The 26,848-nt window shown below is 41.0% G+C and overlaps 1 protein-coding gene across 1 annotated transcript in view; it reads right to left on the reverse strand.

The window, feature by feature from the left end:
• Window positions 1-26,190, reverse strand: part of COL6A5 (collagen type VI alpha 5 chain) — a 157,380-nt gene extending 131,190 nt beyond the window's left edge. The window contains exon 1 of the mRNA XM_019964319.2: window positions 26,020-26,190. The gene's annotated coding sequence lies outside the window, so the exon portion shown is untranslated. The remainder of the gene's footprint in view (window positions 1-26,019) is intronic.
• Between the last annotated feature and the right edge of the window lie 658 nt (window positions 26,191-26,848).

The following is a 26,848-nucleotide window of genomic DNA, read 5'->3' on the forward strand; positions in this document are numbered from 1 at the left end:
AGACTTAGAAGTGAATAGTCTGAGGAAGCTCAGTGGGGTCTAGATTGTAGGGGTGATCCTTAGTTGCCAAGTACATGTTACTGGAGTGACAACGAAAGATGACTAGTGTCCCAGAGTTCAAGAGCCCAATAAGAGGGGGCAAGAAAGGGTGTGGGCTCAGGATTCATTGGTTTGTACATCTAAGGAGTGTTAGCAGGCAAGTCCTACTATTTCCAGGAATTAGTTAATCCTGGGGAAGGGCAGTCCCTCCTTGGGTCAGCAAGGTCTCAGAAGCCAGAGCATCAAGAATACAGTACACACTACTGTATTTTTATAATCAAACTTAAATGTATAAATAATTTCTTTATAAATAATGGCTATAAAATATAATTTAATTTATATAAAATATTTAAAAATTATAAATAAAATAACAAGGACCTACTGTGTGGCACAGTAAAATATACTCAATATTTTTTATAACCTATAAGAGAAGAGAATCTGAAAAAAAGTATATATATACACATGCACATATATCTCAATCACTTTGATATACACTTGAAATTAACAAAACATTGTAAATCAACTATATTTCAATTTAACAAAAAGGAATATAGAACATAAGAAAATACTGTTAATACAAGAACAATAAAGAAGGAATAAGTGAAGTTATACTTTTATTTTTCTTATTCTTTAATTGATCTAACAGATAAGAGCTTCTTCAAAATAGTAGCAACAACAATGTATCTGATGATTATACCTTTTATATATTTGAAGTGAATGACACAATAATGCACTGATTATTGACAGGAGGGAGCAGTTAGGGATGCTTGCTTATTAAAACATACTTGCAATTCCCATGAAGTAATATAGTGTTATTTGAACTAGCTGTAAATACCCAGGGCAAATTTTAGGGCAACCACTAAAAAGGTTTTTTTTAAAGATAATTGATACACTAAGAAAGAAAAAAATGGAATCATATAAAATTCTCAATTAATTAAAAAATCAAAAGACATAAAAAGAGTAGAAGACACAAATATAAAGAACAAGGGCAACGGGTAGAAAATTAACAAACTATATATGTTTGTTATATATATATGGGAAACCAACTACATCAATAATCACTATAAATGTCATTGGTCTAATGACTTCCATTAAAAGACAGCAATTATTAGAATGTATCCAAAAAAGACCCTATTATATGTAGTCGAAGCCCACTTTAAGTATGAAGACACAAATAGAGTAAAGAAAGTGGATGGAAAAAATATGCTAAAAGATAGAACAATGCTATGAATTTCAGAAAAACAAACTTTCAAGTAAGGAAAATTATCAGTGATAAAGACAGACATTACAAAATGATAAGGGATCAATACTCCAAGAAGACACAGTAATCCGTAACGTATATGCATCTAAAAACAGGGCATCAAAATCAGTGAGACAAAAACCAGTAGAATTGTAAGGAGAAGTAGATCAATCCATTATTATAGTAGAAAACTTCAACATCCCTCTCTCAGAATTGGGCAGATCCAGCAGAGAGAAAATCAGTAAGGAAACTGTTGCGCATTTTTTAAGAGAATTGACAACTATAAAATATGTTATTCAACAATTGAAAATATGTATTCTTTTCAATCTCACATAGAGCATTCACTGAGATAGGCCACATTCTAGGCCATGAAACACACTTTAACAAATGTAAAGAAATACAGATCATACAATGTCTGCTCTTAGACCACAGTGGAATTAAACTAGAAATCAATAATGATAATTAAAAAGTACCAAAGATCTTATACTCTCCACTAAAATTAAGTCAGTGTGGACCATAAACCTCAAAGTAAAATGTAAAACTATCAAACTCCTAGAAGGTAGCACAGGAGAAAATCTGTTTGATCTCAGTTTGATAATGACATTTTAGATACCATATCAAAGGCAAGATCCATGAAAGATATAATGCATAAGCTGGACTTAATTACAAAACTCTTGCTCTGCACAAGACATTGTCAAGAGAATGGGAAGACAAGTCACAGACTGAGAAAAAAAATATTTGCAAAACATGTATCTGACACAGGACTTCTATCCAGACTATACAAAGAACTCTTAGAATTCAACAATAAGTAAGAGAACAACACAACTAAAATGTGGGCAAAGATCTGAACAGACACCTCACCAAAGAAGATACACTAGATGGCAAATAAGCACATGAAAAGATAGTCCACACTGTATATTATTAAGAATTGCAAATTAAGACAATCAGGTAACATCACACATCTATTAGAATGGCAAGAATCCAAATTATTGACAACCAAAATGCTGGCATGGATATGAAGCAAAACAAACTTTCATTTATTGCTGATGGGAATGCAAAATAGTATAGCCCTTATGGAAGACACTTTGTTAGTTTCTTACAAAACTAAACATTTTCTTACCATATGATCCAACAATCACACTCCTTAGTATTTAACCAAATGAGTTGAAAACTTATACTCACACAAAAATCTACACATGGATAAATTTATGGTAGTTTTATTCATAATTTCCAAAGTTTGGAAGCAAACAAGATATCTTTTAATAGGTGAATGGATAAATACATTTTGGTGCAATGGATAAATATATTTTGATACAACAGACCATGGAATATTAGTGGTAAAAAGAAATGAGCTAACAAGCTATGAAAAGATTTAGAGGGATCTAAAATGAATATTAATAAGTGAAAGAGCCAATTTGAAAACGCTACATTCTATATGACTCCAATTCTATAATATTATGGCAAAGGAAACTATGGAAATAGTGACAAGATGAGAGGTTGCCAGCATTTGTGGAGAGAGGGGAATGAAGCTACTCTCTATGATACTATAATGGTGGATACGTGACATTATACACATCCCCAAACCCATAGAATATGAAACACCAAGAGTAAACCCTAATGTAAATTATGGGCTTTGGTGATTGTGATGTGTTAATACAATTAATACAGTTAATACAATTAATTGTGTTCATCAATTATAACCAATGAATCAGTTTGATCGGGGCATGGGGGGGCGGCCGTGTGTGTTCATGTGTTGGGGCAGGGAGCATATGGGAACTCCCTGTACCTCCTGCTCAGTTTCGCTGTGAGCCTCATTTGGGCATTAGGAATCTACCAAGGATAATAAAAATGATCTCTGTATTGATTGTGGTTAGATGGAAGTATGCATTTGTCAAAACAATTTTAAAAATACACTTAAAATGGATGCATTATACTGTATATGAATTATACCTCAATACAGTTCATGTTTGAGCACTCTTTGGCATTGCCTTTCTTTGGGATTGGAATGAAAACTGACCTTTTCCAGTCCTGTGGCCACTGCTGAGTTTTCCAAATTCGCTGGCATATTGAGTGCAGCACTTTCACAGCATCATCTTTCAGGGTTTGAAATAGCTCAACTGGAATTCCATCACCTCCACTAGCTTTGTTCGTAGTGATGCTTTCTAAGGCCCACTTGACTTCACATTCCAGGATGTCTGGCTCTAGGTGAGTGATCACACCATCGTGATTATCTTGGTCGTGAAGATATTTTTTGTACAGTTCTTCTGTGTATTCCTGCCACCTCTTCTTAATATCTTCTGCTTCTGTTAGGTCCATACCATTTTTGTCCTTTATCGAGCCTATCTTTGCATGAAATGCTCCCTTGGTATCTCTAATTTTCTTAAAGAGATCTCTAGTCTTTCCCATTCTGTTGTTTTCCTCTATTTCTTTGTATTGATCCCTGCGGAAGTCTTTCTTATCTCTTCTTGCTATTCTTTGGAACTCTGCATTCAGATGCTTATATCTTTCCTTTTCTCCTTTGCTTTTCGCTTCTCTTCTTTTCACAGCTATTTGTAAGGCCTCGTCAGACAGCCATTTTGCTTTTTTGCATTTCTTTTCCATGGGGATGGTCTTGATCCCTGTCTCCTGTACAATGTCACGAACCTCAGTCCATAGTTCCTCAGGCACTCTATCTATCAGATCTAGGCCCTTAAATCTACTTCTCACTTCCACTGTATAATCATAAGGGATTTGATTTAGGTCATACTGAATGGTCTAGTGCTTTTCCCTACTTTCTTCAATTTCAGTTTGAATTTGGTAATAAGGAGTTCATGTTCTGAGCCACAGTCAGCTCCTGGTCTTGTTTCTGTTGACTGTATAGAGCTTCTCCATCTTTTGCTGCAAAGAATATAATCAATCTGATTTCGGTGTTGACCATCTGGTGATGTCCATGTGTAGAGTCTTCTCTTGTGTTGTTGGAAGAGGGTGTTTGCAATGACCAGTGCATTTTCTTGGCAAAACTCTATTAGTCTTTGCCCTGCTTCATTCCGTATTCCAAGGCCAAATTTGCCTGTTACTCCAGGTGTTTCTTGACTTCCTACTTTTGCATTCCAGTCCCCTATAATGAAAAGGACATCTGTTTTGGGTGTTAGCTCTAAAAGGCCTTGTAGGTCTTCATAGAACCATTCAACTTCAGCTTCTTCAGTGTTACTGGTTGGGGCATAGACTGTGATATTGAATGGTTTGCCTTGGAAACGCACAGAGATCATTCTGTTGTTTTTGAGATTGCATCCAAGTACTGCATTCGGAGTCTTTTGTTGACCATGATGGCTACTCCATTTCTTCTAAGGGATTCCTGCCCACAGTAGTAGATATAATGGTCATCTGAGTTAAATTCACCCATTCCAGTCCATTTTAGTTTGCTGATTCCTAGAATGTCGACATTCACTCTTGCCATCTCTTGTTTGACCACTTCCAATTTGCCTTGACTCATGGACCTGACATTCCAGGTTCCTATGCAAATTGTGCTTTACAGCATCAGACCTTGCTTCTATCACCAGTCACATCCACAGCTGGGTATTGTTTTTGCTTTGGCTCCATCCCTTCATTCTTTCTGGAGTTATTTCTCCACTGATCTCCAGTAGCATATTGGGCACCTACTGACCTGGGAAGTTCCTCTTTCAGTATCCTATCATTTTGCCTTTTCATACTATTCATGGGGATCTCAAGGCAAGAATACTGAAGTGGTTTGCCATTCCCTTCTCCAGTGGACCACATTCTGTCAGACCTCTCCACCATGACCCGCCCATCTTGGGTGGCCCCATGGGCATGGCTTAGTTTCATTGCATTAGACAAGGCTGTGGTCCTAGTGTGATTAGATTGACTAGCTTTCTGTGATTATGGTTTCAGTGTGTCTGCAGGACCTACTGTCTTACTTGGGTTTCTCTTACCTTGGTTGTGGGGTATCTCTTCACGGCTGCTCCAGCAATTCCAATCCCAAAGAAAAACAATGCCAAAGAATGCTCAAACTACCACACAATTGCACTCATCTCACACACTAGTAAAGTAATGCCCAAAATTCTCCAAGCCAGGCTTCAGCAATATGTGAACCATGAACTTCCAGATGTTCAAGCTGGTTTTAGAAAAGGCATAGGAACCCGAGATCAAATTGCCAACATCCACTGGATCATGGAAAAAGCAAGTGAGTTCCAGAAAAACATCTATTTCTGCTTTATTGACTATGCCAAAGCCTTTGACTGTGTGGATCACAATAAACTGTGGAAAATTCTGAAGGAGATGGGAATACAAGACCACCTGACCTGCCTCTTGAGAAACCTATATGCAGGTCAGGAAGCAACAGTTAGAACTGGACATGGAACAACAGACTGGTTCCAAATAGGAAAAGGAGTACATCAAGGCTGTATATTGTCACGCTGCTTATTTAACTTCTATGCAGAGTACATCATGAGAAACACTGGACTGGAAGAAGCACAAGCTGGAATCAAGATTGCTGGGAGAAATATCAATAACCTCAGATATGCAGATGACATCACCCTTATGGCAGAAAGTGAAGAGGAACTAAAAAGCCTCTTGATGAAGGTGAAAGAGGAGAGTGAAAAAGTTGGCTTAAAGCTCAACATTCAGAAAACAAAGACCATGGCATCTGGTCCCATCACTTCATGGGAAATAGATGGGGAAACAGTGGAAACAGTGTCAGACTTTATTTTGGGGGGCTCCAAAATCACTGAAGATGGTGACTACAGCCATGAAATTAAGAGACACTTACTCCTTGGAAGAAAAGTTATGACCAACCTAGATAGCATACTGAAAAGCAGAGACATTACTTTGCCAACAAAGGTTCGTCTAGTCAAGGCTATGGTTTTTCCAGTGGTCATGTATGGATGTGAGAGTTGGACTGTGAAGAAAGCTGAGCACCGAAGAATTGATGCTTTTGAACTGTGGTGTTGGAGAAGACACTTGAGAGTCCCTTGGACTGCAAGGAGATCCAACCTGTCCATTCTGAAGGAGATCATCCCTGGGATTTCTTTGGAAGGACTGATGCTAAAGCTGAAACTCCAGGGCTTTGGCCACCTCATGCGAAGAGTTGACTCATTGGAAAGACTCTGGTGCTGGGAGGGATTGGGGGCAAGAGGAGAAGGGGACAACAGAGGATGAGATGGCTGGATGGCATCACTGACTCGATGGACATGAGTCTGAGTGACCTCCGGGAGTTGGTGATGGACAGGGAGGCCTGGCGTGCTGCGATTCATGGGGTCGCAAAGAGTCGGACACGACTGAGTGACTGAACTGAACTGAACTGAACAGTTGATGTGCCCAGTTTGGATGATAGATTATGTGACCTTGAGCATGGCGTACCAAGGGCAGGGAGGTAGGAGTGGTCTGATCTGGAATAGGCATAAAGGGGTGCACAGAGACTTTAAAAACATTACTAATCCCAGGTTGACCTGCTTCCTAGTATCCCAATGAGCTGGCCAGTCTAATTAGTGTTGGTAACAATCTGATCCTTCTTAGCCACATGGACCATTTCCACTGCCCTTCTATGTTGGTAAACCACAGGATACATATTCCCATCCCTAGAGACAAAACTCATACCAGTTTGGAAATAATCTTCCAGAAATCTTATGAATAAATGAATCATGACCTGTGACACCTGAATGCCAAGAGTCTGAATCTTAAAATTAAGATTTTTTAGTCTAAGCTAAAATAGACCTATCATAATACAAATTTGAGGAATCCAAAAATAAATCTAAAATTGTATGCCAATGCCTTGTGAGCTATTATTGTTTTCTTTAAACTCTAGTAGCAGAATTATAAACAATTGGCATTAGATCTCAGGAACAATACTCTTAATACTGTCAGCTGCTGAATTATTCATGAGGTCACTGTGCTACATCCATGCCACAGAAGGCAGATGTTTTTTGCCACTTATGTCTATTTGGAACAGCATACTATTTGGAGATTTTTTTTTTCCCTTAAAATTTCCTTTTTGTCTTCATTCTCTTTATATTTTTTGTGAAGTCTGGCATGAAGATAATTTAATCTAAATATAGGTTATTTGGTGATTTTCCTTCTATTAAAATTTTTAACTGCCATAGTTGACATTCCTTCTTTAATACAAAGACTTTAAAAGATACAACTTTTTTCTTAAAAGTTCATGGTCAGGATAGTATTAAAAGTAAAATTCAGTTTATAAAGATGATTTTGTTTAACAACATGAGGTCAGTTCATTTCAGTTCAGTCGCTCAGTCGTGTCTGACGCTTTGCAACCCCATGAATCGCAGCACGCCAGGCCTCCCTGTCCATCACCAACTCCCGGAGTTCACTCAGACTCACGTCCATCGAGTCAGTGATGCCATCCAGCCATCTCATCCTCTGTCGTCCCCTTCTCCTCCTGCCCCCAATCCCTCCCAGCACCAGAGTCTTTTCCAATGAGTCAACTCTTCGCATGAGGTGGCCAAAGTACTGGAGTTTCAGCTTTAGCATCATTCCTTCCAAACAACACCCAGGACTGATCTCCTTTAGAATGGACTGGTTGGATCTCCTTGCCATCCAAGGGACTCTCAAGAGTCTTCTCCAACACCACACTTCAAAAGCATCAATTCTTCGGTGCTCAGCCTTCTTCACAGTCCAACTCTCACATCCATACATGACCACTGGAAAAACCATAGCCTTGACTAGACGGACCTTTGTTGGCAAAGAAATGTCTCTGCTTTCCAATATGCTGTCTAGGTTGGTCATAACTTTCCTTCCAAGGAGTAAGCATCTTTTAATTTCATGGCTGCAATCACCATCTGTAGTGATTTTGGAGCCCAGAAAAATAAAGTCTGACACTGTTTCCACTGTTTCCCCATCTATTTCCCATGAAGTGATGGGACCAGACGCCATGGTCTTCGTTTTCTGAATGTTGAGCTTTAAGCCAACTTTTTCACTCTCCACTTTCACTGTCATCAAGAGGCTTTTGAGTACATCATGAGTACTAATACACTAAGCCAAGGATCAGGAAATTTTTCCTGGAATTTGTATACAAATAACTACTCAATTCTGCACTTGCGAAATCAGCTGCAGACAATATGCAAACACACCAGCATGGTTGCAGAACTGCTTTAGGCTTTCTGTGGGGCCTAACAACTTCTCGTTTATGGGCTCCCTCCCAATACAGAAGTAAATTAAAAATTATATTTAAATAACTTTAGATACATGAATTATTTTTTTGTTTGTTTTGGAAAAAATTAATAGACTCTTGTGGGCTCTAACATTGCATTGTTTTCCTGATGTGAGAAAAAAAATTAAATATTTTGACCCTAAAAATTTGATTTTTTTTCTATCTTTTAAAGAAATTAAGGCATTTCATTGACTTCTGTGGGCCCTGTTCTCTATGCCTTCTGTACTGAATGGATAAATTGGCCCTATAAAGCTGTGTTTCAAAAAAATTTTGTTTGGCAGCAGGCTGCCAGCTTTGCACTGAATAATTAGACAAGTTTAATATTATGTTTTAATCTCTACTATCCTGCTTGATATGAGTTTTTAAATTTTAAAACCAATTGTTGGCTTAATTATTCTTCCTAAATATATCTACCTCATTCATACTTTATTAATATTCACATTAGCTGTTCACCCACTTTCTTATTTGAAAGTCCATAACTGTCCCTGACCAGTATTGTCATACTAGTTGAAACCAACATTGTTTCTGATTAGTCAATGATTATTGTTAACTACTGTTAATTCTGCTCTTGTTCTTATTCTTCCTAACAGCTGTATAGTAAGTACCCCACTATACCAATGTATCCTAACTCATTTAGCCAACTCTCTATAGATGAATACTTAGAATGTTTCCAATTTTTTCACAATTCTAAGCAATGTTGCAATAAACTTCACAGCACAAGGGAAAAGTATTTTTATAGGAAACTTACTAGGAGGGGAAACTCTGGGTCAAAGGGAATGTATATCTAAAATTATAATCAATATTAAACAATTGCAACAAAAATGTGGTACTAAATTACATCTCCCTGGAACATACGGGAACTTATGTCTTCACATTCTCGTCACACACTGTTAAAGTTTTGGAATCCTGAATAAAGAGGGAAATTCATATTACCGCATGGCTCTCTGAATTCCTGTAATTACTAGTGAGCTTGCAAATTATATTTCTCCTATGAACTATATACCTAAGATTCTTAAGAGCCATTTCCCCTCATCAGTGTTTGTCTTGTCCTGCCCTGGATACCAGAGAAGGCAATGGCAAGTACTCTTGCCAGGCAGCACTCCAGTACTCTCGCCTGGAAAATCCCAGGGATGGAGGACCCTGGTGGGCTACAGTTAATGGGGTCACTAAGAGTCGGACATGACTGAGCGACTTCACTTTCACTTTTCACTTTCATGCACTGGAGAAGGAAATGGCAACCCACTCCAGTGTTCTTGCCTGGAGAATCCCAGGGACAGGGGACCTTGGTGGGTTGCCGTCTATGGGGTCGCACAGAGTCGGACAGGACTGAAGCGACAGCAGCAGCAGCAGCAGTAGCAGCCCTGGATACACTCTTAACATTAATGAATATACACAATCCTGGGTGTTTTATATTTTTTGTTGTTATTATAAATGGAGTATTTTCTTCTACTCACTTTACTAAATGATTATTTATACTGGCCACTTTCCTAAACACTCTTGTTGAGTCATTTAGACTTTTCTAGTATATTCTGAGTTTAAATGGAAATAATGATTACTTTGTCTCCTCCTTCCTAAATGTCTATCTCTTATATTACTTTATCCTGTTATATTGACCAGAACTTTGAAAGTAGTGTTAAATAATGATGTTGATAATGTTCCTAACTTAATGGTAAAATTTCAAATGCTTCACCATTAAAGTGTGATATGCTGGCAGTTGGTTTGTAACATATATTTCTAACCATGTGTATTGCTGATCCTTTTGTGACGCCAATTGTCTTGCTTTTCACACTGTCCGCCTTGCTCGCTGAACCAGGGTGGGCAAGGCGCAAGATAAGGGGCTGGAAGAGAATGAGAGGAGCTGTAGGAACTGCAAATGCATTTATTCTCTCCCTGCCGGAATGGAAGCCGTTAACACAGCCTCTCTGCTGGCTGACGCAGCAGCCATAGCAGCAAACAGCACAACACAACACAACCGCACACAGCCCTTCAGGGCTTTCCCAGGTGAGGCTTATGCGGGCGTACTGACATGGCAACCCCTGACCAAGCGAGCACCTCATGACGCGCATGTGCAGTGCTATGATGATCTCAGCTGGTGCATAGTCATTATCACGAAACGTGGGGCAAGACAGCCTGAACACGCCAGCCTGGCTAATTTGCCCTCTCCCGGCACTCCACCCCTTCAGGGTCTCTCGCCTCACATTCTACGCCCGGTCCATCTGCGATTTTCCCCTTGGGGAGTAACACTGACCCTTAGATTCACTTCTTGCATCAGCTACAATAAGCAATTACATCCCCAACACGTAGCAAAACCCAACTCCAGGTGTCACCTGGAACGCATGTTGCAGTCCTCGTCTTCTATCCACAGGGATAGAAGAGCCACCCTCCACAGGTGGAGTGCCTTTATCTGCCATGGCCAAGTCAGGTCCACTGTCTGTCCTTGTGAGATTGCAGGAAGGCCTCCACAGAGGCAACCCCACCCCTCCGGGACTTTTAAGGACCCACAAAACACTCCACAGGTGCCGGTCCACCAAAGAGGGGGTTTTTGTGGCGTTCACGGCCCACCCGCATATTCCAAATGCTTTGGAATATGTTCTACTGTTCAGGGTGGAATGTGTTCACACTGTTCTAAGTCTGCAAGAGAGTCAGAGGTTATAAGCACGTCACAAGACACAGCCTTTACACTTTACACGATACACTGTTCTAAACTTGCAGGAGAGGACACAGCCTTTACAGTACACCTCTGCACGAATCAGCCCACATTTGCATCCGCATGACCCAGACGGGGCCTTTCCCGGTTCAGCCCCGCTTCGGGATCTTCACACTCCTGACACTTTTTGCCTGCTGCCACCCCTCTATTTCTCCCAAGCGAGCCACCACTGAGGTCCCTTCACAGATGGGGCACCCCACATAGGGTGCAAGAAGAGCAGTCAGGGATCCAAAAGAAGTAGATGGGGCTTTGTTCAAAATGGTGTATTGAATGCCACCAGCAAAGTGCTCATCATCTGGGCCTCAGGTCGTTGGGTTAAATACCGACTGCTTCATGCCCAGTTCTCTCACCCCTTGGGTCAACTCAGCATGGGTATGCCATTTACTCATAGTATCCGGGAGCTTTCCCACATTGCACCAAACGGTGGGGCTGGCAGCGTGAATCCATTCCCGCCATCTCAAAAGGTTCATCGTCACCAACACTTACCACCTGGCTGTCAGAGATGCCGGCTTCTTCACGGTCACAGGGCTCTTGCTCTAACCCCAATATACATTGCTCTAGCTCTTCCAAGCGTCCCTTCACAATGGTCATTGGCTTGGCATCACTGAGATTACTACCTTTGTTAGCCTTCAGGGCAATCAGGAAAATCCACCCCACAGTGCCAGCAGCAGTCTATGCCACCTTGTTCAGCAAAGGGGAACTCACCACCTTCGTAACACCTTCTCAATGCTCTCTGGTGAACCGTCCACCGCCTCCCAGTCTTCCACCAGAGCCGACGCCTGAGAGGACCACAGTCACACAGTACCACATACTATCTGGTGGCCATTGGCTTCCTCCACCCAGTGGAGCCTCAGGCTCCCCTACCCCCTGGGTATCCTGCCAACTACGCCAGTTGTATTGCTGACCCTGTTTCTGATGCCAGTTGTTTTGCTGTTCACACTGAACAGCCTGCACTGTCTGCTGAACCCAGGGTAGGCCAGGCACGAGCTAAGAGACTGGAGCACTGTAGGAACTGCTGCTGCTGCTGCTAAGTCACTTCAGTCGTGTCCGACTCTGTGCGACCCCATAGACGGCAGCCCAACAGGCTTCCCTGTCCCTGGGATTCTCCAGGCAAGAACACTGGAGTGGGTTGCCATTTCCTTCTCCAATGCATGCAAGTGAAAAGTGAAAGTGAAGTCACTCAGTCGCGTCCAACTCCAGCGACCCCATGGACTGCAGCCCACCAGGCTCCCCCGTCCATGGGATTCTCCAGGCAAAAGTACTGGAGTGGGGTGCCATTGCCTTCTCCGATAGGAACTGCAGATGTGTTTATTCTCTCCTGGCTGACACAGCAGCCGTAGCAGCAGACAGAGCATAACACAACATAACCTCACACAACCCTTCAGGGCTTTTCCAGGTGAAGGTTATTTAGGCATACTGCACACAGTTGCCCCGACCAAGTGAGTACCTCATGCTGTGCGTGTGCGGTGCTATAAATGATCTCAGCTGTTCAGTTCAGTTCAGTTCAGTCACTCAGTCGTGTCCGACTCTTTGAGACCCCATGAACCGCAGTACACCAGGCCTCCCTGTCCATCATCAACTCCCAGAGTTTACCCAAACTCATGTCCATTGAGTCGGTGATGCCATCCAACGCTGTTACATAGTCATTAATTACAAAACAAAAGACGAGAGAGTCTGAACACACCATCTTGGCTAATCTTCTGACGCCCCACACCATATTAAAAAAAAAATCCTCAGGGTACATGCCTAGGAGTGAGATTGCTGGGTCATATGGTGGTTTTATTCCTAGTTTTTTAAGGAATCACCATACCGTCTTCCACAGTGGCTGTATCAATTTACATCCCTACCAACAGTGCAAGAGTGTTCCCTTTTCTCCACATTCTTTTCAGCATTTATTGTTTGTAGATTTTTTGATGAGGAAACCAAAATTGAAAAAGACACATGTATCCCATTGTTCATTGCAGCACTGTTTACAATAGCTAGAACATGGAAGCAACCTAGATATCCATCGACAGGTGAATGGATAAAGAAGTTGTGGTACATATACACAATGGAATATTACTCAGCCATAAAAAGGAACACATTTGAGTCAGTTCTAATGAAGTGGATGAACCTAGAACCTATTACACAGAGTGAAGTGAGTTGGAAAAAGAAAGATAAGTACCATATTCTAATACATATATACAGAATCTAGAAAAATGGTACTAAAGAATTTATTTAGTACCAGGGCAACAGTGGAGAAACAGACATAGAGAATAGACTTACGGACATGGGGAGAGGGGAGGAGAGGGTGAGATGTATGGAAAGAGCAACATGGAAACTTACATTACCATATGTAAAACAGATAGCCAATGGGAATTTGCTGTATATCTCAGGAAATTCAAACAGGGGCTCTGTATCAACCTAGAGGGGTAGGATGGGGAGGGAGATGGGAGGGAGGTTCAAGAAGGAGGGGATATATGTATACCTATGGCTGATTCATGTTGAGGTTTGACAGAAAACAGCAAAATTCTGTAAAGCAATTATCCTTCAATAAAAAATAAAATTTTTTTTAAAAATCCTGTTTTATTTTAACCTAAAATTTAAGAGAATTGTGAATAGCTGTGAAATATTACTTTTTCAACATCTACTGTAATTACCAGGTATATTTTTCTTTTACAAACTAATAATATGCTTAGCTTTAACAAGATGTGTGTGTGTGTGTGTGTGTGTGTGCTGAGTCACTTCAGTCATGTCCAACTCTGCAACTCCACGGACTGTAGTCCACCAGGCTCCTCTCTCCATGGGGTTGTCCAGGCAAGAGTACTGGAGAGGGTTGCTGTGTCCTCCTCCAGGGGGTCTTCTTGACCCAGGGATCAAATCCATGTCTCTTTAACTCTATCTGCATTGGCAGGTGGGTCCTTTATCATTAGAGCTATCTGGGAAGCCCTCAACAAGACCTTAGTGGGTAACGTATTAGAGTTCTTAACATCGAACTACTATGGAACAAACCCCAGGTAGTCATCATGCATCCTCTTGTATGTACTGTCAGATTTTACTTGCTAGTATTTGATTCGGAAAGTTTGAACCATTGTTTGGAAGTGAGGAACACTGATGTCTTTTACTTTTTGTGACCTCTCTTTGGTTTTTGTATCAATTCTGCTGCATTTACAAGAATGATTAGGAAGCTTTTCTTCTTTCTCTTTGTTTCTAAACATTTTAAATGTTAGAGGAGTCATCTGTCACTTCAAGTTTTGACAGGATTTACCCAGGGTCAAGGGTGCTAGCTTTCAGCTGTCTTAATTCCTTCCAGTGTTAGATGCCACATCAGCTTATCATTCTTGCTTTCTTTTTTCCATTGCATCTTGGTTTCAAATTGTTTATGATAAAATCAGGCACATTATCTTCTCTTTTTTTCTCTCCCCTCTAGGGTTATCTCTAACTTCTCTTTCCTAATACTATGTATTTGTTTTCTTTCTTTCTTTCTGGATTATGGCAATCAGTAGGTCATCCTTTTTACTGAGAAATTTTTCATCAAAGAACTTTTTTGCATGTATTAATGAATCCTATTGTTTTTCTTTGCCTTAATTCTCAATTTTCTGTTTCTATCTTTACTTGGGTTCATTTTGTGTTTTCCTATAATTTCTTGAATTGAATGATTAAGCCATTATTTCTATTCTTTCTTTTTTTTCTTAGGAGTGAAAACTTTTTGAGCAACGCATTTTCCTGATTATAACTATATCTCTACAACACTGCCTTTGGTAAGCGAGCATCTTCATGATTGTTATAGGGCAGTTATTCTTCAATTATGGTTTTAAATTTTTAAATAGTTAGAGATTTTAATTTGGGGCTTTTTTATTGAAGCTGTTTTATTTTTCAGTGTGAGTGTAACTCCTACTTTTATTATTTACTTTTGGCTTTAATGCGTTGCATTCAGAGATTGTGATCTGTGCTATTTCTTTTTTTAATCCACTGAGGTTTCCCTTGTGACCAACATAAGCTCACGTTTTAAAAAGGCTAATAGATGTTTCAACAAAAAATCATATTATTCCTGATAATAATAGAATTTATTATTAATCTATTAGATTATCCTTATTTATTTATGCCTATATAATTTCTCAAGGACTAAAATAAAGGCAATGCATTTCCCCTACACTATATTTTCATCAATTTTCTTTTATTTCCTACAGTTTAGCTTAATATATTTCTGTAACAGGCTAGTTATTTCCTAAGGTTTATGTTGTCCTCGTGGATTATACTCATTTGTAATCATTATTATGTGACCTTTGGAGACAGCTTGTGCCACCACAAGGTCAGAAACTCCATCAGAGAAGGATATCTGATTTGGGTCACTGTTGTTACCCCAGACTTTACTGCTGTTTATCAATAGCACTCAAAAAATAACAGTTTTTTAAAAAGAAGGTTAAAACAAGGAGCAGATGGAGAAAGAGAAGAAAGTTTAAAAAAAAAAAAAAACATGAACGAGGCCTCACTGAGTATGCTCTCAACATTATTTGCTCTCAACATTATCTGATATAACATTATAATCCCTGTTTTCCCTTGAGTCAGTTCAGTTCAGTCACTCAGTCATGTCTGACTCTGCAATCCCATGGTCTGCAGCATGCCAGGCCTCCCTGTCCATCACCAACTCCCAGAGCTTGCTCAAATTCATGTCCATCAAGCTGGTGATGCCATCCAACCATCTCATCCTCTGCTGTCCCCTTCTCCTTCTGCCTTCAATCTTTCCCAGCATCAGGGTCTTTTCCAATGCATCAGTTCTTCACATCAGGTGGCCAAAGTATTGGGGTTTCAGCTTCAGCATCAGTCCTTTCAATGAATATTTAGGATTGATTTCCTCTAGGATTGACTGGTTGGATCTCCTTGCTGTCCATGGGACTCTCAAGAATCTTCCCTAGCACCATAGTTCAAAAGCATTAATTCTTTGGCTATCGGCCTTTTTTATTGTCCAGCTCTCACATCTGTACATGACTACTAAAAAAACCCATAGCTTTGACTATACAGACCTTTGTAGGCAAAGTAATCTCTCTGCTTTTTAATACACTGTCGACGTCTGTCATTGCTTTTCTTCCAAATAAATAGGTGAAATGAATTAAATAATATGTTTCACTTAACCTGACATATCTAAATATCAATTTATTGTCAATATAAAGATTATTAATGAGACACTTCACATTATTTTTTCATACTAAGCCCTCAAAATCTGGTATATATTTTACTCCCACAGCACAAATCAACTCAGACACATTTCAAGTGCTTAGTAACCACCTATGTTGAGTGGCTACCTAACAGGACAGCACAATTATAGATCATGGAACACAGAGAAAAGGACAATGTGCTTTAGGTCCTCAGTCCAAGGCCTTCTACCTCACCTCCCGGGTGAAGGAGAGCAATAACTCAGCACATGCAGCGTCCTTATAGCACAAGCCCGTTAGGAAGTGCTGGGCCAAGTGACTTTTCAGAAGCGGTTAATTAGGACAGTGTTTCTGCAGCTTTAATATGCCCAAGAATTACCTGGGCATCATTTTTTAAATTTTGTTTTACTGAAGTAGATTTGATTTACAATGTTGTGTTAATTTCTGCTGTACAGCAAGGTCATTCAGTTAGCCATGAATATTCACTCTTTTTCATATTCTTTTCCATATGGTTTATCACAGGATATTGAATATAGTTCCCTGTGCTGTATAGTAGGTCCTTGTTGTTTATCTGTTCTATATAACAGTTTGCATCTGCTAATCCCAAACTATCTTTTTGCATATTCACAAGAGAAGACTCTACACATGGACATCACCAGATGGTCAATACTGAAATCAGACTGATTATATTCTTTGCAGCCAAAGATGGAGAAGCTCTATAGAGTCGGCAAAAACAAGACTGGAAGCTGACTGTGGCTCAGATCATGAACTCCTTATTGCCAAATTCGGACTGAAATTGAAGAAAGTGGGGAAAACCACTAGACCATTCAGGTATGACCTAAATCAAATCCCTTATGATTATCCAGTGGAAGTGAGAAATAGATTCAGGGGATTAGATCTGATAGAGGGAGTGCCTGAAGAACTATGGACAGAGATTCATGATATCATACAGGAGACAGGGATCAAGACCATCCTCAAGAAAAAGAAATTCAAAAAAAGCAAAATGGCTGTCTGACGAGGCCTTACAAATAGCTGTGAAAAGAAGAGAAGTGAAAAGGAAAGATATACCCATTTGAATGCAGAGTCCCAAAGAATAGCAAGGAGAGATAAGAAAGCTTTCCTCAGTGATCAGTGCAAAGAAATAGAGGAAAACAACAGAATGGGAAAGACTAGAGATATCTTCAAGAAAATTAGAGATACCAAGGGAACATTTCATGCAAAGATGGGCTCGATAAAGGACAGAAATGTTATGAACCTAACAGAAGCAGAAGATATTAAGAAGAAGTGCCAAGAATACACAGAAGAACTGTACAGCAAAGATCTTCACGACCCAGATAATCACGATGGTGTGATCACTCACCTAGAGCCAGACACCTTGGAGTGAGAAGTCAAGTGGAAACATCACTATGGAAACTTAGGAAACATCACTTAGGAAACATCACTATGAACAAAGCTAGTGGAGGTGATGGAACACCAGTTGAGCTATTTCAAATCCTGAAAGATGAAAGTGCTGCACTCAATATGCCAGTAAATTTGGAAAACTCAGCAGTGGCCACAGGACTGGAAAAGGTCAGTTTTCATTCCAATCCCAAAAAAGGCAATGCCAAAGAATGCTCAAACTACCACACAATTGCACTCATCTCACACGCTAGTGAAGTGATGCTCAAAATTCTCTAAGCCAGGCTTCAACAGTACGTGAACCATGAACTTCCAGATGTTCAAGCTGAATTTAGAAAAGGCAGAGGAACCAGATATCAAATTGCCAACATCTGCTGGATCACCAAAAAAGCAAGAGAGTTCCAGAAAAACGTCTACTCCTGCTTTATTGACCATGCCAAAGCCTTTGACTCTGTGGATTACCAGAAAGTGTGGAAAACTTCACCTGACCTGCCTCTTGAGAAATCTGTATGCAGGTCAGGAAGCAGCAGTTAGAACTGGACATGGAACAACAGATATGTTCGAAATCAGGAGAGGAGTATGTCAAGGCTGTATATTGTCACTCTGCTTATTTAATTTATATGCAGAGTACATCATGAGAAACACTGGGCTGGATGAAGCACAGGATGGAATCAAGATTGCTGGGAGAAATATCAATAACCTCGGATATGCAGATGACACCATCCTTATGGCAGAAAGCGAAGAACTAAAGAGCCTCTTGATGAAAGTATAACAGGAGAGTGAAAAAGTTGGCTTAAAACTCAACATTCAGAAAACTAAGATCATGGCATCTGGTCCCATCACTTCATGGCAAATAGATGGGGAAACAGTGGAAGCAGTGACTGACTTTATCTTTTTAGACTCCAAAATCACTGCAGATGGTGACTGCAGCCATGAAATTAAAAGACACTTACTCCTTGGCAGAAAAGCTATGACCGAACTAGAAGGCATATTAAAAGCAGCGACATTAGTTTGCCAACAAAAGTCCATCTAGTCAAAGCTATGGTTTTTCCAATAGTCATGTACGATATGAGAGTTGGACTATAAAGAAAGCTGAGCACTGAAGAATTGATGCTTTTGAAATGTGGTGTTGGAGAAGACTCTTGAGAATTCCTTGGACTGCAAGGAGATCCAATCAGTCCATCCTAAAGGAAATCAGTTCTGAATATTCATTGGAAGGACTGATGCTGAAGCTGAAGCTGAAGCTCCAATACTTTGGCCACCTGATGGGAAGAACTGACTCATTGTAAAACACCCTGATGCTGGGAAAGATTGAAGGCAGGAGGAGGAGGGGACATCAGAGAATGAGATGGTTGGATGGCATCACTGACTCAATGGACATGAGTTTGAGTAAACTCTGGGAGTTGGTGATGGACAGGGAGCCTGGCGTGCTGCGGTCCATGGGGTCGCAGAGACATGACTGAGTGACTGAACTGAACTGAACTGAATCCCAAACCCCCACTCCATCCCTCCCCCTTTCAATCTCCCCTTGGCAACCACAAGAATGTTCTCTATGTCTGTGAGTCTGTTTGTTTCTTGCATAGGCTCATTTGTGTCATATTTTAGATTCCACGTATAAGGGATATCATGTGGTATTTGCCTTTCTTTTTCTGACTTACTTCAGTTAGTATGACACTTTCTAGGTCCGTTCATGTTGCTGCAAATGGCATTATTTCATTATCTTTTACGCCTGAAATGTACCACACTGTATATATGTACCACATCTTCATTAGCCAGTCATCCACCAATGGACATTTAGGTGCTCTTCATGTCTCACTGTGTGAATAGTGCTGTTATGAACATAGTCTTGCATGTATCTTTTTGATTTAAAGTTTTGTCCAGATATTGGGTGTCTTTTTAAAATGCAGGCTCTGATTCAATAGCTCTGGAGTGCATTCTTTATATTTAACAAGACCCTAAAGGAGGCTGGTCCTCTGAAAACACTTTGTGTAGCAAAGGATTAAGTCATATATTCTGAAGTCTGTCATAATTGTGACTGTCTTTCGGATACATTTTCAACTTGCCAACAGTCTAAATCAGTACTGTTTAACAGAAATAGAACACAACCCATATATAGAATGTGGCTATATATAGAATATATTCTTGGGTCTCATCCATTTCAGTTTTCCTTTCAGTTCTTTGTTACTGAGTCATTGCCTTCCAGAATCTGATGTTATTGAGATAATTCATTTGGTTAGCCTAATTTATTTTTAATTTTTCTGTCCACATAATGTATCTATTAATCTCAATAACACCATGCTAATCTTTGTTTTTGTTTTCCTGGAACATAATGAGACTGAGGATTTTGATCTGCCAATTTAGATGTTCTTTTACTTTAGCAAAGTTTTCATCTAATTCCATATTTCTTCAATTAAAAGATTTTTTTTCACATTTGGTGTTTCTCAAACTAAGAAATAACTTGTAAGTAACATGTCCATGCAGTAATTAATCATTTACTTTTATTCTCTTGAAAGCTATTTTTAAATCAATGGTGCATCTTGAAATTAACAATAGTTCGAGACCGAAGAAATGCAATATGTTTTATATTTATTTTCACTTCCCTTTGATCTTTCTCTCTTTTTTTTCCTGGAAAGTCACATGGTTTTGTGCTTTTTGTCTGTTATTTGTCCTCTATTACCATTACTCTCCTTAACCAGTTTTCTTCCTCTGTCCATATGCTCTGCAATCTGTGAAATTTTTCCCCAAAGTGCCATTTAAGTCAAAGCTCAATTTTCCACAAAGTTGACTTATATCTAATTGCTTCTAATATGGGTTTTGGTTTTGTAACAGTTTTATTTTCCTTTTGTGCTTTTCTTGGCTTTCCCTTTCATTATGTCTTACATTTTTTGACCACTTTTATTATAAACCTGTTTTCTCTAATGCCTTAGAGTTCAGAGTAATTTTCTTCTTTTTTTGGAATAATTTTTAATCTCTGTTTGGCATATACCAGATGCTTCATTCTTTATTGGAAGCATAATACCCACATTGGTGCTTTGGGTTTTTTTGTGCAGGTTTTAAATATGTTTTGGGGGTAAAGGGATGAGGGGCAAGGGGAGTAAAATTAGGATCCAACAGAAGTTGGTTGAACACATTTCACATTTATGGCTCTCAGCTATTTTGTAGTTTATTGATGTTGGGAACAGACATTTTCCTCTCATTATACTTTTAGCTGCTTGTTACTACTTTATACAGAATCTACAGATTTTTTTTCTGGATTTATTTTGTCAGCAACCTCAATTAACTCAATCAATTTTTAATTGTTTCTCCTAGCCACGGCCTCTGTGGGTCACGACTACCACTTGCCCGTAGATAAAAGAAGACGGTGATGTTAACTACCTCCCCCAAGCACGCGCAGGCTCAGTCGTGTCCGACTCTGTGCGACCCCACGGACTGTAGCCCGCCAGGCTCCTCTGTCCATGGAATTTTCCAGGCACGAATACTGGGGTGGGTTGCCATTTCCTTCTCCAGGGCACCTTCCCAACCCAGGGATTGACCCTGCGTCTCCTGCACTGGCAGGGGGATTCCCACTCCACCACCTGGGAAGCTCCACCCAAGTTCACACAGCTATTAAATGATGACATTTTGATTTGCACCCAGGTAGTGAAACTTGCTCAGTTGTGTCTGATTCTTCGAGAGCCCATGGACTGTACAGTCCATGGAATTCTCTAGACCACAATACTGGAGTGGGTAGCCATTCCCTTCTCCAGGAGATCTTCCCAACCCAGGGATCCAACCTAGGTCTCCTGCATTGAAGGCAGATTCTTTACCAACTGAGCTATCAGGGAAGCCCTGATAGGTAGGGTAGACTCTCAAATCATTACACTCCCTCTTTCCTTTTTTTCTTACCTAATCACAGAGTCATCTTCATTCTCTCATTTCTTCTACAACCTGCTCACTCTCTATTAAGGAGATGAACTGAATAAAGTAAAGCTAAGGTCCAGGGCAGGTCTCTACTAACTGGGCGGCATGTGCTCTTGCCATCTTAAGCCTCAATTTCTTCATTAATGAAATAGTAATAAACACATCTACTTAAAAAAAAACTTTCAGGATTACTGCAAGATTTAGATATAATCATTTAGTAAACTGCTTCAAGACCTAGATAGAGATATCATTATTATTACAATATCATAGAAACAGTGACAGATTTTATTTTCTTGGGCTCCAAAACCACTGTGGATGGTGACTGCTGCCATGAAATTAAAAGACATTCACTCTTTGGAAGAAAAAAGCTGTGGCAGACCTAGCCAGTGTATTAAAAAGCAGAGACATCACTTTACTGACAAAGGTCCATAGAGTCAAAGCTATGCTTTTTGCAGTATCATGTATGGATGTGAGAGTTGGACATAAAGAAGGCTGAGCATCAAAATATTGATGCTTTAGAACTGTGCTGTTGGAGAAGACTCTTGAGAGTCACTTGGACAGCAAGGAGATTAAACTAGTCAATCCTAAAGGCTATCAACCCTGAATATTCATTGGAAGGGCGGGGCTGATGCTGAAGCTGAAGCTCCAATACTTTGGCCACCTAATGATAAGAGCTGATTCACTGGAAAAGACCCTGATGCTGTGTAAGAGGAGAAGGGGGTGACAGAGGATGAGATGGTTGGATGGCATCACTGACTCAACGGACGTGAGTTTGAGCAAACTCAAGGAGATAGTTAAGGACAGGGAAGCCTGATATGCTGCAGTTCATGGGTCATGGAGAGTTGGACATGACTTGGTGACTGAACAACAGCAATCATGCCCAGAGTGTTTCTATTTCAGGGCCTGTCTGCTTGACTTGAACATCCTCAAGCCACCTAGTTGCCTAGAAATTTGTTATTACACTTTCTCTCTCACCTTCTATTCCCCAATGCACTCACATGTACCCAACACATCCACTGTCACTCGCTCTTCAAAGTACCATTCTTGTCCAGCATCTGCGCTACATAGATTTCTAGTTGCCTACCCATTGCCCATTACTACATTGTTATCAACAGAATCTCTGTATCAATGAATGGGGCAACATGCTCAGCTACAAAAACACATTTTCAAACATCCTTTGTCTCAAAGGTTGGCCGATGAAATACACACAGAAAGTGGATGACTCAGCAGAAGATAGGTCTTCGTGTCGTATAATTATGCCTGTACTACTGATAGAGAAATTAAGGTAGTACATCTTGCCCCAAAACTTGAGGTCTCTCTAAATGTAAAGATGATGCTCTTTCCACTGCCTTACACTGTCTTTATAAGGCTCTCCTGAGAAGGCAATGGCAGCCCACTCCAGTACTCTTGCCTGGAAAATCCCAGGGATGGGGGAGGCTGGTAGGCTGCAGTCTATGGGGTCGCTAACAGTCAGACACAACTGAGCAACTTCCCTTTCACTTTTCACTTTTCACTTTCATGCATTGGAGAAGGAAATGGCAACCCACTCCAGTGTTCTTGCCTGGAGAATCCCAGGGACGGGGGAGCCTGGTGGGCTGCCGTCTATGGGGTTGCACAGAGTCAGACACAACTGAAGCGACTTACCAGCAGCAGCAGCTCACTATTCAGGTCTCTTTATGTCCCTTATTGTCAAAGATAATAACATAATAATAATAACCATGCTAAGGGAGAAGACTCAAGGTATCTTCTGAGCCCTGCAAATAATGTGGAATTTCACAGTGGCTTTTCAGAGACCCAGTCTTGGATTACAGAATACCCCCCAAAGAATGGCTTGAAAAGTCAAAACTCAAACAACAGAAAAATCTAGGGCAGTACCATCAGGCACTGGGGATTGACAGGAGTAACAAAAATGCTGGCAACTGTCACAGGCACTACAAGCTAGCTATTCCTCCTGAGGGAGGTGGGCATGCATCTTGTTTGTATCCGAGGTCCCAGTTTTTCCCAGCTCTTACCTTTTCCTCCTTTGTACGTGGTTAGAGAGGACCTGAAGCTAGACCCTACAAGACTGACAGCAGTATCCTAAAAGTAAACCTCAGTGCCATGAAAAGTACACATTTCAAGTGAATTTCTGTTCTTCACTGCTAGAGCTAAAGGGTTCTAGGTAAATATTCCAAGATTCGAAAGTCCTCCCTTTTGGAAGGTGATTTGAACTTGAAGGCAGAAAATCACAACATAAAATTACATGCAAACAAGATATATGTCATAAATCTTATACTTTGTTACAGAAGGATGCTGATTATATGTTCTTTGAGTACTTACGAACAAGTATGTACAGGCATGATTCTGAGGAATACAGAAAAGTTTACAGGGACAAACTTTATTTTCAGACGCTCATGACTTTCCTAGCACTGGCTTAAAATTTTACCAACATTTCCAAAGTTGTTTTCGAAGAAAATTTAGTTAGCCTTTGACATCAGTGAGCAAGCCTTTCAGATGTTTTAAATTAAAACACGCATACATAATTAATTATGTGTCCACCGTATTCAGCATTTTCTCTGCTTTAACATATTAGTAGAGTCCAGGTTGTAACCATACAGCACGTAGGGAGCTCTGGGGTGATACTTTGAAATCATGCTGGCAAGTGCCACCTCAAGACCATACATCCTGCATCCAGAAAACTGAGAAATATATACAACATTTTTCCATAGTCTCAGAATAAGTCAGTAATGGATTTAGACATAATATTTAAATTAAGTCACCAAAGGAGAAGCAGAAAAACAAACAAACATAAATAAAAACCCCACAATTGAAAGCAAACCATTCACAGAACCTTCATCACTGAATATTTCATGAGTAAAGTTCTCAGCCTCATCTACAGAAATTGTTCAGAACCTTGGAGAATGAGGAACCACATGATTTGGATATACCTGGCATCCATAATTGTTTCCAAGGGACATCCCCATAGCAACTGATTCCTTTTCAGAGTTCCTAGGAGGTAGCTAGCTCTGGCATTGGGCTTTTCAGAAAAGGGGACAAATCTTCTCTCTCATTTTGATTTATAAGAAATTTCAGGATCCCTATTTATTCTACTTGTAAAATATATTACATAAACTAATACAAAGATCAAAAAATATGTCCTGCCAATGTGAATCTTTTTTTTCTTAAAAATTTTGTTCAGAACTCACTCACAAACTAAACACATCTCTTCCAAAATATCTATTCTGGCATTCTGAGTTAACAACAATAATAAAAAAATAACTTCAGAAGGAGCAATTAAATGCTAAAAACGAAAATAAAAATGAGATATGAAACACTACACCAAATTACAAAGATCCTGGTTAAAGGAAAAATATGCTAGCAGTTTGAAGATCTTAAGAGCCAGATAACTCCCTTCTTCATTTTGAAAGAAATTTAATTGGAACCTGACACACAGCAGAAACTCAGAGATGTTTGTTAAAGTGGTGAGTGCTGTTTCGAGGAAATTTCAGAGATGGTAGTTCACAGTTTGGTACAGAATAGCAATTTCTACCGGAGAAGGCAATGGCACTCCACTCCAGTACTCTTGCCTGGAAAATCCCATGGACGGAGGGAGGACCCTGGTGGGCCGCAGTCCATGGGGTCGCTAAGAGTCGGACTCGACTGAGCGACTTCACTTTCCCTTTTCACTTTTATGCATTGGAGAAGGAAATTGCAACCCACTCCAGCATTCTTGCCTGGAGAATCCCAGGGACGGGGGAGCCTGGTGGGCTGCCGTCTATGGGGTCGCACAGAGTCGGACACGACTGAAGCGACTTAGCAGCAGTAGCAGCAGCAATTTCTACAAACTATGAGTGTTTCAAAGTTCTTATGATGCAGTATCTGAATCTACCCCAGTAACTAACGCCTTACGGCTCACTGTGCACCCACTGCTCTTTATGTTAGGGGTCCTGCATGGGGTAAGGGGCCCAAGTGTTACACCCAAGTGACCTCTAAGTCAGTGGCTATCAAACTTCTCTGCAGGGTCAGAATCTTCAGGAGGACTTGTTAACACACATACTCCCCAGTCCCAGAGACTGAGGCTCAGCAGGTGTGGGGTGGGGCCCATGAATTTACATTTCTAACCAGGTGCCAGGGGATGCAGCTGCTACTTGTCTTTGGACACGTCGAATAGCACTGCTATTCGATCCTTTTCAATTCAGAGTCTAACCTTTCAGAACCTGGTCTCAGTTTGCAAAAGTCCTTAGAGTCTGGGATTTGACAGGATCCTACAGGGGCAAAAATTACCAGGATGCGGGAGTTGGTGATGGACAGGGAGGCTTGGCGTGCTGCGATTCATGGGGTTGCAAAGAGTCGGACACGACTGAGCGACTGAACTGAACTGAACTGAACTCATGTCTACCTACCTGCCCTCGGAGCCCTCCTCCGCCCATTTTATGCCCAAGCCCCTGTAACCGGCACTCACCGAGCTTTCCCAGGGCCCGGGGCCCCTCAGAACGGCGGGCAGGGCCCCTGCTTCCCAAGGGCGGCACTAGCGCCTGGGCGCGGGAACGGCGCGCGGTGGGGAAGTGCGGAGCTAGGTCCCCGCTCTACCGCGGGTGATACGGAGCGCCCCGCGCCCTGCTGGGCCCTTTAAAACGCGCGGACTGGTGAACTTGGCTGGGCTCGCCGGGTGTGGGGGTGGGGGGCCGGGAGCGGGGGGGGGGGGGGGTGTTGGGCTGGACTATTAATTCCTCGTGGGTTTCATGTGAGTGTCCAGAGACTCTCCAGCTGTTGGCTCTTTGCGCAGCTGCCAGCAGCTGTTTCGGAGGAAGCCGGGGGCTGTCAAAAAAAAAAAAGAAAAAAACTTGAGAAAGCGGTTTCTCAGAAACCCAGGGCAACTTTTATCTGCTGAACTGAGGTCACTGTTGCTACTTGAGCTGAGGACTCGCCATTTGGCTCCAATGGTTTACTCTGTGGTCTCCTCCAAGCCAGCTTGCAGAGAACCAGAGAACATTCCCAGAGAGCCAGAGAGCAGGCAATGTCTCGGGGAGCTGAGGTCCGAGAGGGAGCAGAGGGCAAAGCTGGGCTAAAGGCGGCAGGAGCTCCCCAGCAGCTCCCAACAAGGGCAGGGCTGGGAGGGGGCTGGGAGGGGGGTGGGCAACAGGAATGAAGACTGGATTCTCACAGGGACCCCAATGATGCACTTGAAAAGCATTGCCTGTTCTTAGGTGGATGGCGTGTTTGCTTACTTGTTTCTTTTCCATTAACGTGAACCCACAATTGAGATTTTATGGATAAACCTATTCCCAGCT

The sequence above is a fragment of the Bos indicus genome, chromosome 1 (assembly GCF_029378745.1).
Source record: "Bos indicus isolate NIAB-ARS_2022 breed Sahiwal x Tharparkar chromosome 1, NIAB-ARS_B.indTharparkar_mat_pri_1.0, whole genome shotgun sequence".
Lineage (NCBI taxonomy): Eukaryota > Metazoa > Chordata > Mammalia > Artiodactyla > Bovidae > Bos > Bos indicus.